This window comes from Lissotriton helveticus, chromosome 7, assembly GCF_964261635.1.
Source record: "Lissotriton helveticus chromosome 7, aLisHel1.1, whole genome shotgun sequence".
Classification (NCBI taxonomy): domain Eukaryota; kingdom Metazoa; phylum Chordata; class Amphibia; order Caudata; family Salamandridae; genus Lissotriton; species Lissotriton helveticus.
In genome coordinates, this window is record NC_136068.1 from 723314308 (window position 1) to 723326452 (window position 12145).

Genomic DNA, 12145 nt, shown 5'->3' on the forward strand with positions numbered 1-12145 from the left:
TGTTGCAAAAATAGTTAAGAAGGTCTACACACAAAGGCGTTCAAGTTTAAAACAGCCTCATTTATGTCAGAACCCCAAACATTTCATTTGTCTGACTAGTCCACAGTGTAAATGTGTTAAAACGATGGCACATCAACATATTTAAACCCATCGCATCCTGACATCTCGACGCTCAAATGCTAACTTGTAGTTAATGTATCCCCACTTTACTCTTTGATAATGTATGCTTCTCTGTGATTTCAGTGCATATATTTCATTAAAACCACCTTTGATTTTATTTTTGATCACATGCAATTTAATTTAAACATGCACTTAACCGTACCAGTTATCTTAATAGCAGACATTTTCATCTGATAAAAAATGATCTAATACGATAAATCTCACTATATATTAATTTTAAGATAAAAGACTCAAACTCAGAAAGAAATCATCCTGCATTTACTTTAAATTACACTATTTATTGTAGATAATTTTAAGCGATGCAATCACTATTTCAGCTGTGTGTTGCAAGCACAGCACTTCCCGAAACCTTCTTATGATCTTCAATTAATATTTCTGAATAACATCTTCAAAGGTAAATAGTTACATGTCGTCTATGTAGCGGGTTCAAGAAACGAGTTGGATGAGTATATTAATGGTCTTAATATCAACGAGGTCAACCAAATTTCACTAGAACCATTAGTCCACATGAGGTGCCATATCTTGACTTACTGGTATATGTAGATAATAATCAATTGAAAACAAAATTATTCCGTAGACCAACTGCGGGTGATGCAACTCTACATTCAGCCAGTACCCAAGTTGTCTGGTTAATAGCATGCCCTATGGGGAGTTTCTGAGTTTGAAAAGGAACAGCACTATGACAGAGGATTATAACACAGCCACAAATCAAGCTGTGAGCCGCTTTGGCCAAAGAGGCTATCCACAGAAAATATTGCAGTCAGCTTTAGCAAGGGCAAATCAATGAAAGAGAGAAGAGCTCCTTAACAGAACATCTCGAGTCAGTGATGATGAAGTTACTAGACTGATATTAACATTTTCAGCGGATTCTGGAGAAATCTTGGGGAAACATTGGAATATTCTTCAGGCTGATGGGGTGATCGGTAAAACTATCACGCAGCACCCTAGCTTAACTTATAGGAACATCTCTCTCTTAAAGATATGTTAGTTCATAGTCATTTCAATAAAACGGAAGAATGCTCTTGCAACGTGAAGGTTTTTTACCCTTGCAAGGCTTGTAAAAGCAGCAAAACCGTAAAAGATTTCCAGGTCCCAAGCAGGGATCAGATGAAACACCTTGCAAAATTGTTAAATTGTAATTCAGATTTCACTGTCTATTGTCTGATGTGTCCATGCAACCTACGGTGCGTGGGGAGCACAATACACCAGACAAAAAAGACAATCTTGGAGCAAGTGCGTGCTATAATGAAAAAAGACAGCAGTTATCCTGTTGTGAGGCATTTTGCAGAACATCACAAAAGCAATTGCCGATTGTTAAACTTCTTCTGTATTGATCAGGTGTCCCCCCTGAAGAGAAGATGTGACAGAATAAGAATACCAAGACAGTTGGAGTCCAAGTATATGGTGAAACTTCGAACCTTGGCCCATTATGGACTCAATTGTGAAGAGAAACTATGGGTCCATGTAGGTTACGTTATGTTGAAAACACTATGACCAAGAGTACTGTTCTTTAAGGTGTACGGACACATTATAATATATTGAGATAACTTATGAGTAGACCCTCTATCTTCTTATGACTATACATTCATACCAATCAATTATACCAATTATGTGTATGTATTTGTTTTCAACCTCAATTACTACGGGCATCCATTGTCCCACTTTTCTATCAAATTCCCAAGTAGATTTATAGTTCACCTGGATCTATTGTTTATTTTTCTTAATTTCCACATCTTTCTCTCATTTGGATTTATTCCTATGATGTTTTTTATTGTTCCTGTCACTACTGAGTTGGTTAAGATTTGTTAAAATGTGGAATAAAGATGTCAAGCATTATGAGCCCACTTAGGGCTTGATTGTTTAACAAATCAGTTAATACATGTCTGAAAAATGGAGAGGAATACTTATTGTGGTGTACATAGAATAATCATGTTCCCTTATCCTCTCTAAGATGGCCGCCACATTCTGTACTGTCCGTTCTTTTTGCCAATAACTGGAAGCTGTAATTGACGTGTATTTAAACTAAATGAAATGTTTGTTACGCTGACATTGACGAAAGCCGTCATGGCCTAAATGTGTTTGTCAGCCAAAGGGACGAAAATAAAGTACATAACGAACTCGAGTGTGCGCCACACTTTGTTGTTACGGAGCGTTTTGGAGAAATTACTGCAGTGCTCCGCTGCTATGTGGCAGCACCCACTCAGAAGCGAGCGGCGGCTCAGGTGACAACCTTGGATGAATATATATATATATGTATTTTACGGGAGGAAAATGAATATGTCCTTTTTCTCTTTTTCAAACTTACATGTTGCCACTCTAGCCTTATTTGCACTCAATATTGCTTTTAATTGGACATTCAGGGTACAACAGATTTATTTATACTATTGTGGTATTTAAATCAGCATTTTTAGCTTTTCTACATTTTTGTATGTTTTTATAGATTTTAAATGGTTAATGTTTTATTATATGTATATTATTGTATATAATGATGTCCTTGCTCTACATTCATGCATTTATGCAGTTATTTATGAGTGTGCTCTTTTCTAGAGTCGTTTGCCTGCGCACCATGCCGGCATTTGAGAAAGAAAGTCTTTCGTTCCTGCTTCTTTTGCACTGATCAGCTGATTGCAATTGTAAGCTGCACTAGCACTTTAAATGTCCTCACACACATACGCAACGCGTCATGTGATCAAGGCCCAGGTGGGGCTAAAACACGTTGTGGCGGCGATGCAGGGTGATTGAAAAATAAAAAATACCTAGCACGAAGAACTTTGGGTCCGCACTTCATCTTTCCTGTGTGAGTGGAATCACGGATGAAAATGTAAATGTATATATATATATATATGGAAGAGTACCGGCCTCTTAAGCTTGGATGAATTCAAGTTCTTGAAAAAAGATTTTCCTGTGATGCCGGTACTATATTTAATCCCAAAAGTGCACAAAGATGCAAACAAACCCCCGGGAAGACGTATTATTTCCGCCAGGGATGGTCTTTTGAAAATGTCACTAAGTATATTGACTTTTTTTTGCAAGACTTTGTTTCCGCTTTGCCATCATTTGTACAGGATTCAAGTGACTTGTTGAGAAAACTAGAGACTTTGGAGTGGGAGCCTGATTATTGGTTAATCACGCTGGATGTATCATCTTTGTACACCAGCATCCTGCACCTTGACGGACTAGGGGCTATACAATTTTTTCTGGGCAATAGATCTGTGCAATTTGTTTAACATAACAAAATGTTGATTGCTATGATTTCATTCTGTTTGAATAACAACTATTTTTCATTCAACAATCAATTTTTTCAGCAGATCAGGGGTGTTGCCATGGTGGCCTGCTTTTCTCCCAGCTATGCCTGTTTGCACATGGGCTACTGGGAGAGGCAGGTCCTCATGGGCACACACGGTCTGATCATGGCTGAATTTGTGGCCCATTGGTATCGTTACATTGACGATATACTCTTGATATGGCGGGGCACCAAACAGGGGGCAATCGACTTCATTGCACAGCTTAACAACAAAGCATACAATTTAGAGTTTACCCATAGCATGAGCCAAACTTGTATTGATTTCTTGGACGTTAGAATTTTGGTTTCTGACAACAAATCACACACCACTTTGTTCCGCAAGCCTACTTCGGGCAACACGTTGCTCCATGCTAAAAGTAATCATCCGGTACATCTGATCCGCAGCATTCCCTACGGGGAAATGCTGCGCATCCGACGTATCTGCAGCACAGAAGATCAGTACACACGGGTGCAACGAGATAGCAAGGCACGATTTCTTGCCAGGGGTTATTCTCCTGGCTTAATTGATTCAGCTATTCGCAAAGTAAATGCCATGCCTAGAGAGATAGCTTTGCAACCCAGGAAACTATCCAACAAAAAAGCAGACAGCGCCAACCAACCGGTGAGATTGGTATTGACTTTCAATCGCCAGTTTCAAGCTCTCAGGAAAATTGTCTCTAAAAACTGGAATCTCATTAGTTCTGATCCAGTGATTGGTCACCTCATGCCAGGGAGACCGGACATTTCCTGTAAAAAGTCATATTCACTCAGTGAAGCGTTAGTCAAGTCTAGTCCTGAGGTTGTTACATCTATACCCTGGTACAAGGCAATCAATGGTTTCAAAAAACTTTCGGTTTGCAAGGCTTGTAAACATGGTGTTAACGTGACTAAGTATCTAACACCTTTTTCGGATGTTCCAGGCTTGATTACCAAGCAATTGACATGTAAAACTGAGTTCACAGTGTATGTGCTGGAGTGTCCCTGTGCCCTGCGATATGTCGGGAGCACAAAGTTGCAGGTGCACAAGAGGATACTCCAGCACATTAGGGCCATCAACACTGAGGACCCCACCTATCCGGTGGCTCGTCATTTCAAGGAACATTATGATAAACAAAGTCACTTACTTAATAACTTTGCAATCGATTCGGTCCGACCTCTTCGCAGAGGTGGAAACCGTGAAGCTATTTTGAGAGCCCTCGAAACTCAGTACATCCTTGATCTCGACACCAAGACACCGCTTGGCTTGAACACCAGTGTCGATTTCTACACCCATCTGTAAATTCCAGTCAGTTCCATCTGTTATATTTTTCTTCAGTCAATATAGTACTCTGACATTGATTTCATAAGTATTACTAGAACTTGGGGATTGACATTCTTATGAAATGATCAGAAACAGTAATGTCACTGGAGGTTTCCCCTATTATAAAATGATTCATCATGATCAATCCAACACACTCCCATTATCAATCTAAGGAGGGATTTTTTAACATTGATAAATTATTTTTTGTCATCACTCTCACGACACCCTTTATTTTATGTTGTGTTTTTTTTGCATTTGACACATTTACATTTACGTAATTGCGATTACATTCATTAACTGAATGTCACAAGTGATTTGGACGATCCAATGATTGAATATGACATGTGATATTCACCCACTTGGGTAATATTAGAGTTATATCCATTACAAAAAGGGGTGTGTAGATTCTTTATGGTGATAAATATGGATAATAAGGGAATTGAACACTGTGTCTAACCCCATTTTTACGCCATATGTCATTATTAGTGAAAAATCATAAGTTTTGGGGGTTTTTCTCCGTCTACACCCTTTTTTGTTTAGTCAATATGATAATGTCTTTATACGTTGGTTGGAATTTTTCTTGTTTGAAAACCCAGTTTTTGCCTGTTGTACATATGTAAAAAAAAAAAAAATTTTAAACTTTTAACATTGTAACTTTACTGGCTTATTCAACGTATGATATGACCATGTTTTCTATATCTATGACCAGGAACTTGTGCCCAACCAATAATGTGTCTTTGTAATCATGCACTAGCACTTTAAAAACAGTCTGTCCCACCTCTAGCGTCATGTGACCAAGGCCTCTGAGTAGGCCGAAACGTTATGCTGGTGGCGATGCAACGAATTTGAAATAAACATCCTTTTCACCTTGTGGCTGGGTCAGCTTTCGTTTATTCAGGATCGGTGGTGCCCTGTGACATTGGGGAATACTGGTTTGAATTGGACGAGTGCAGTTCCATATATATATATATATATATATATATATATATATATATATATATATATATATATATATATATATATATATATACTTAGGTAGGGATCTCTCTCATTAACTATTCCCGGTCTTTTTAAATGTATATTGTGCCATGAACAAGTAAAATCCTTATTATCCATAAACACTTTTAGAGAGAGCTGTTTTAATATCTACATTAAGGCCCCGTGCTAATTTACTCCAGCCTTCTCTCTAGTAAAGTCCGAAAACTCAACAGTTCATATTCCAACACCATTGCTTTCATTTTGCCTAGAACAGAGAGTATTTTGCTGTCTAGGTTTTTTGTTATAAGTCTATTGTGAAGCTGGAGGGGATATATGGCAATGGGGAGTCAACTGACTGCTGATGTTGTAAGTCCATAATTCACTCAGTATGTCAGACTATAGATAGATATATAAGACAAATGAAAATTTATGGAACACTTATCCGCATTTAGTTTTCTAGAAACATTAACATACTTTCTGTGACAATTTTAAACTAATTTTGTTCATTTATTGCAGTTTCTTCCTCAGAAAATGCTTTTTATTCTATAGCCCCTATTCTACAAGCTTTGTGTTCTTCAAGTATGCTTTACTTTTGTCAAGAATATAGAATGTCAATGAACTAGTGTATTCATTAGAATTCTGTGGTGAAGCTGCACTTAGAACACTGGGAAAACGACTGACATGCTGCTGCAGTGGTTGGAAGTTTGTGTCCCTCAGCATGTCAGACTTTATGTCAGACTTTTTTCTCTCATTGATTTAGAATTTATTTGTGAATTCATATATAGGGTGTCCCAGTTTTACATTCTGGACAACTAACCATACATTCCGAGAGAATATCATGATTACAATCTGTGCTGTTCCAGAGACAGTTCATCAGGTCCATGCAAAGGATTAGTATATTTCACAGGGTGAAATCCCCTTGTAAATCGGCACAATTCCTAGAATTATTATGCAGCATCAATATATATAATATATTAAACCTATTTTCATACTTTCTATATATTCCTTTTCATTATCCTCAAACCCATGCATTGACTACAATCATTTCAATAGTATAAACATGTCAGAGCTTCATATCTAAAAAAAATCATTAGGAATGCTACTTGTAACCGTCAACCAAAATAATGCCACAAAAAACAATTCATCTCACAAACAGTTTTGTGAATTTGTCCATATGTTTACTGGTCTAGTTTACAACAGCAGATAAACAGAGATAAAGTAGGGCCCGCAGCTTCGCTTTGGGCCTTTTGACCCCATCCCCATCAATAACTAGCTAGAAGTGTCCATCCCCATGGATAGTGCAGCTTAGTTTTAAATCCCAGGAGTACACATGTCTGGTTCTGAGGTCAAGGTTTCTTGGCGGTCCACTCACTGTTCCAACTTCCATTCATTGGCCTACTTCTAGGCTTTTACAGTTCACTTGGTAGCTGGGTAGTCCGATTGGGCACACTTTAGGTCAGAGACTTGGGTAAGCTGCACTCATGATCATGATGTGGTAGCCCACCAGGGCACACCTTGGTAAGTGCTATGGGCTAGCAGAATTCAGGTTGAGCTACATATTCTACGATGGCACACTTTGGACACCGTCTGTGGGCTTCCTACTTTAGAGTCCATCATGGCAAACTTCAAGCAAGTACAATGGTCTAGTAGCTTCAGTGTCCATTCAGACATCCTTCAGGCTAGCGACTTTAGCAAGAGTAGCAAGAATGACTGACCCCGGTCTGCAAGCATGGTAGTGATTATTTAAGGGGTCTCTGGTGGATGGACCCTCAACTTCTTCTTGCACATGCCAATCAGCTTCTCCTGCAGGGTTGGCTCAGTAATTCCCTCGTTCTCAGATGAAGGAAACAGCTAGGTGCTTCCAGACATGGAGACAGCTCTTCCTTTCACATCAGTCTGTGATGTTCCCTCAGCTCTGGGATGCTGCCTGTCAGCAGACACCAATTCTAGTTGCACATCAGTCCTCTGTGCTCCTCTGCAAAAGAGAACTTGGAACTGGAACAAAATGTAGGTCAGTGAACTCTCACTTTTATACAGATGAGGCACATAGGGGAAGTGAATTCTCTACCTTCAATTTCAGAAAAAGGTCTGGGGCATTTCGCTTTCCATGTATCCTTTTTAGGCGAACTTCCAGAATCAAAAAACAGAGGCAAAAAGAGTTGTGGTTCTTTTGTACCTGGTCATCAACAGCCACATTGGCTGTGAACAGAGAGAGATACAAAAACGGGCCTCACGTAAAAGACCCTTCACACTATGAACAACAGAGACTGCAGCCTCACTCTTCAACCCCACCCTCTACCTGATAGCAGGTATCAAAAAACCTAATCAGCAGCCCATCATAGCTAAAATATCTAATTGAATTTCCAGAGGGAAACCTCTCTTCTCTTTTCCCACCTCGGTGTCTAGGTCTCCTCCCTGCATTCTCAGGAATGTCAGGAAAACCTTTCTACTGTCTTGGAAAGTAACCTCACCTCCATCTTGCACACATTAACATGCGAGGGGATTTCTAAATGGAACTCAGATTTGCCTTCTCTCTAGTTCACTCAGACATTCATCATGTATGCATCATGCAGACCACACACATGCATACAAGCACACATGTACTGGAATGTTAGCATTAGCTTCCGGGCTAGCATGTACCAGCAGAATGTAAGTGTGCTGGTAGTACTTCACTCCCATGGCACAGAAAAAAGGCCTAATCACAAATACAGGATCACTAAAAACAGGGTATGCTTCCACCTTACCTCTCAATGTTAAACCAATAACAGGGACGATAGTCCACAGTGTCACATGTGAGTGTGCTGGGTTTACCCCACTGAGTCAACAACAGGCGAGGACTGCACTCATGTCAAGGGACAGGCTCCTGCACACTCACTAGATTAGCATGAGATTAGGGTAAAAGAAAACCAATCTTTTTAAGATGTTAAAAATACAATTGTATGATGGGACTTTGCAGGCATTTTCCCTGCATGCCTTTACAATGCAGGCAGTACCCAACGTGTGACGTTACCATGCATTACATTAGCACACAAGTCATTACTTTCTTTAGGTGGTGCTGGACTTTGGAATAGTATAAAGTATGCTAGACAACAATAGGGAAAGTGGTAGATTTAAAAATCCACCACCAGTCCAACAATGCACCCCCTACAGCAAGTTGTAGTAGTAACTTGTGTGGTAAAGTAACAAGTGATAACGTCGCATGCAGGGTGCTGACTTTGTTGCAAAGGCTGGTCATTGTAGAGACTCTGGAGTAAAAGATTAAACTCTTCACTTCTACTCTCTACATTGCTTGTTAGCTTGAGCAAAGTTTTGAAGGGAAATATATATAAAAGAATAAACTCTTCACTTCTGCTCTCTACATTGCTTGTTAGCTTGAGCAAAGTTTTGAAGGGAAATATATATAACAGTTATGCTGCCTGATTTCTTCCTTAGCAGATGAAGTGGTAGATATGCTTATGATGTGGTGATCTATGTGGCTGTTGGCATCATTAACCACCAAAGTCTTTCTCTTTAGGATACATGAGGTACTTAGGTTTTCAGACCATGCTAATTGATGTTTGTATTCCTTGCTGAATATTAGACATACTAAAAATATTTGAGAGAAGACTTTTTTCATTAAGGGCTAGTTGACCATAAATTCCCCTAGGGCTCCTATGCCTTACATTCAATATTGAAAATTCATTGTATCCTCAGCAGTGAATTCTGTTGTTAGTAGGGATATATTTCACAGCTGAGCCATTGATACTTGAGTTGTAATTCAAAAACAACATGCTTATTGAGGGCACTGAAGTGTGTGAGTGATATGTTTGGGATTATTCATACATGAATGAGTCGTAATTGGGTGTTTCTGAACTAAATGCTGTAAAAAAGATTTTGGTGATAGCCTCACCCTATGAATTGCAAAATAAAATAAACATATGTTTGAGAAAATCAATGTGGGTATCTTGTTGAGGAAAAGTTTATATACTTTAGTTTTGGTATGATGCTTCCAAGTCTATGACATAGGGCCTCATTTGCATAGCGGCAGTCTCTGAAACACCATCGACCTGATGGTGGTCGGTCCCCCCTATCTAGATGTATACATGATAGAAGTGGGGGCGGTCTTCTGTGCTGGCACACTGCCTGCCATTGCCTTCCTGATGGCAAGGTCCTGCTGAGTAGATCTGGATGTTCCCTTTGGCCTGGCGGTGTCCTGTCGGCTGAGTACTGATGGGGGGGTGACCCTGGAGGTGGGGAGACAGGTAAGTGACTTTTTTATATGTAAATCACATATATGTTGTGTAGGTGTACATAAGTGTTGTTTGGATATGTGTTCTATGCATTATTTATACATTCTGCACTGCACCCCACCAACATACACACACCTTGCAATATATATACCCTCGCACACCACCAACAATTACCATGCAGTCTATCAAAATGGGGTGCCAGTCCATTACGGTCAAGGTACAGTAGGACAGGGAGGACCTGAACCCCGAAAAAAGTTAGATTTCAACCTTTTCTATCCATTCGGCCAATACAAAGTAGGAGGGATTCCTATTGGATTTCCCTTCGAATCTTGACTGGACCCCGGCACCGCCTCCTACAGGCCATCCCACTGTAGGGGCAGGGACCGAAGTCCTGGTGGAGTAGGTAGGACCGTGACAGACTTTTCTCCCAATGCCACTCAACATCTAAATATGGCAGGCTGACAGCCAGGTAGGTGAGCTGAAAGACAGCCAAAAAATCCCACTCCAGTGTGGTCTTGCCAACATCTTATTCAAGCCTTAAGTAAGGTAGCCTTACAGTGATTTTTTGATTTGTTGCTAGATTTAAAACTTGTCTGCAGGATCCAAACTTTATAACTGAAGGGCATTGACCACCATTACCAGCGCAAATACAGTGTCAAAAATGGACTTCTCTAATGTACTTAGGATTGGCACAACTAAATAAAATGTTAAAAATACCACAAGTCCTACAAACGTCTACAGCCTGAATTGTTACTAATATGCACAGGCTAGAGAACATCTCTCAGTCTGCCAAGGTCAGGATTGATTTTAAAGTATTCATTATTGCTCTTTAGACAATTACTGGATGTGCACATAGCAGTCTAAATTAAAGGTTTAATATCTATATACCTGCCTTTCCTGTTATGTCCTCAAGAAACAAACGATGGCGATACTACCATGAATAAGAATAGCCAGAGCTGTGGGCATGTTGACTGATTTCGATGCATGTAGACAGTGGAGCGCATTACTACTGTTGGCAGCTGAAACTCACGACATTTTGAGTTTTAAGAGATTATGTAAAGCTTTACTATTCTGATTCTAGTTCATCCTATTTGCTGTTGCACCAGTAGTAGTAGTAGTAGTTGTAGTAGTAGTCTTTATTCGACCAAATAATGATCATGCACACAAATATACAAAGCACCCTTCCTCACAAAAAACATTATACAATAATAAATAATCAAATAGATTTAACATAATGATTACAATTTTAAAAGACAAACATGGTAAAAAATAGATAGTCATCAGTGTTAAAAAGACTGTTCCAGTAAAATCAAGATGTCAATTGACGGATGGACCCTGATCCTGAAGTCATCCAGTGTGTTGCCATGACATCATATGACCATTTTCTTAGGTAATGACACCCTACTATAAAGACTGTATTGGAAAGATAAATCTCTCCTGATAACATATTAGGGCCAAATAACTTAGTCTAGTTAATGACTTAATCCTAGTGCGCCAGGCGTACAGCAAATATCTTGTTAATGCAAACACTAACCTTTTTTTATGTCTGATCTTAACACTGGCAAAGCTTCAGCTGGACGCATAATTGACAAACCGGATTATCTACTTTTTTCTTAATTGGCATAGCAGGGACAAAAGAACATGAAATGGTCTAATGATTCAGGGCTAAGGCTGCATACAGGGCATAGTGGGGTTACTCTCGCCTGCTCCCATTTGCTTTACTGAAATGCAAGGGCAAAGTTTCCGCACCTAAATTGCAGATAAAGTGCACGTGCATGAGGAGGTTCAATCTCATTCATAACTGCTTCAAATAGAAACATGCATTTAAAATCTAAGAAGCTTCCGGGTAAGGTGCCCAGAGCAGCATCATTAAAAGAAGAATCCTGGATATGGATCCAAACCTTTGCCTTTAAAAAAGGTATTGCTTCTTTCATCAGAGATTTGGGATCCTCCTACATATCCCTCAGCCCCATTCTCAATAACCATTGCCATTTCACTCGTCAGGCTGCTATGTTGAGAGTTTGTACTTCAGCTATGGCTTCTGTAACTGGGATCTGAGTTTTGCTAGTCCATAGTCTAACCCAGAACACTAACCCCCAGATTCATCAAACCCAAATTCTGCGATTTCTAAATTGAGAGAAATACCGAATCGCAATTTAGAAATCGCAGAATGGG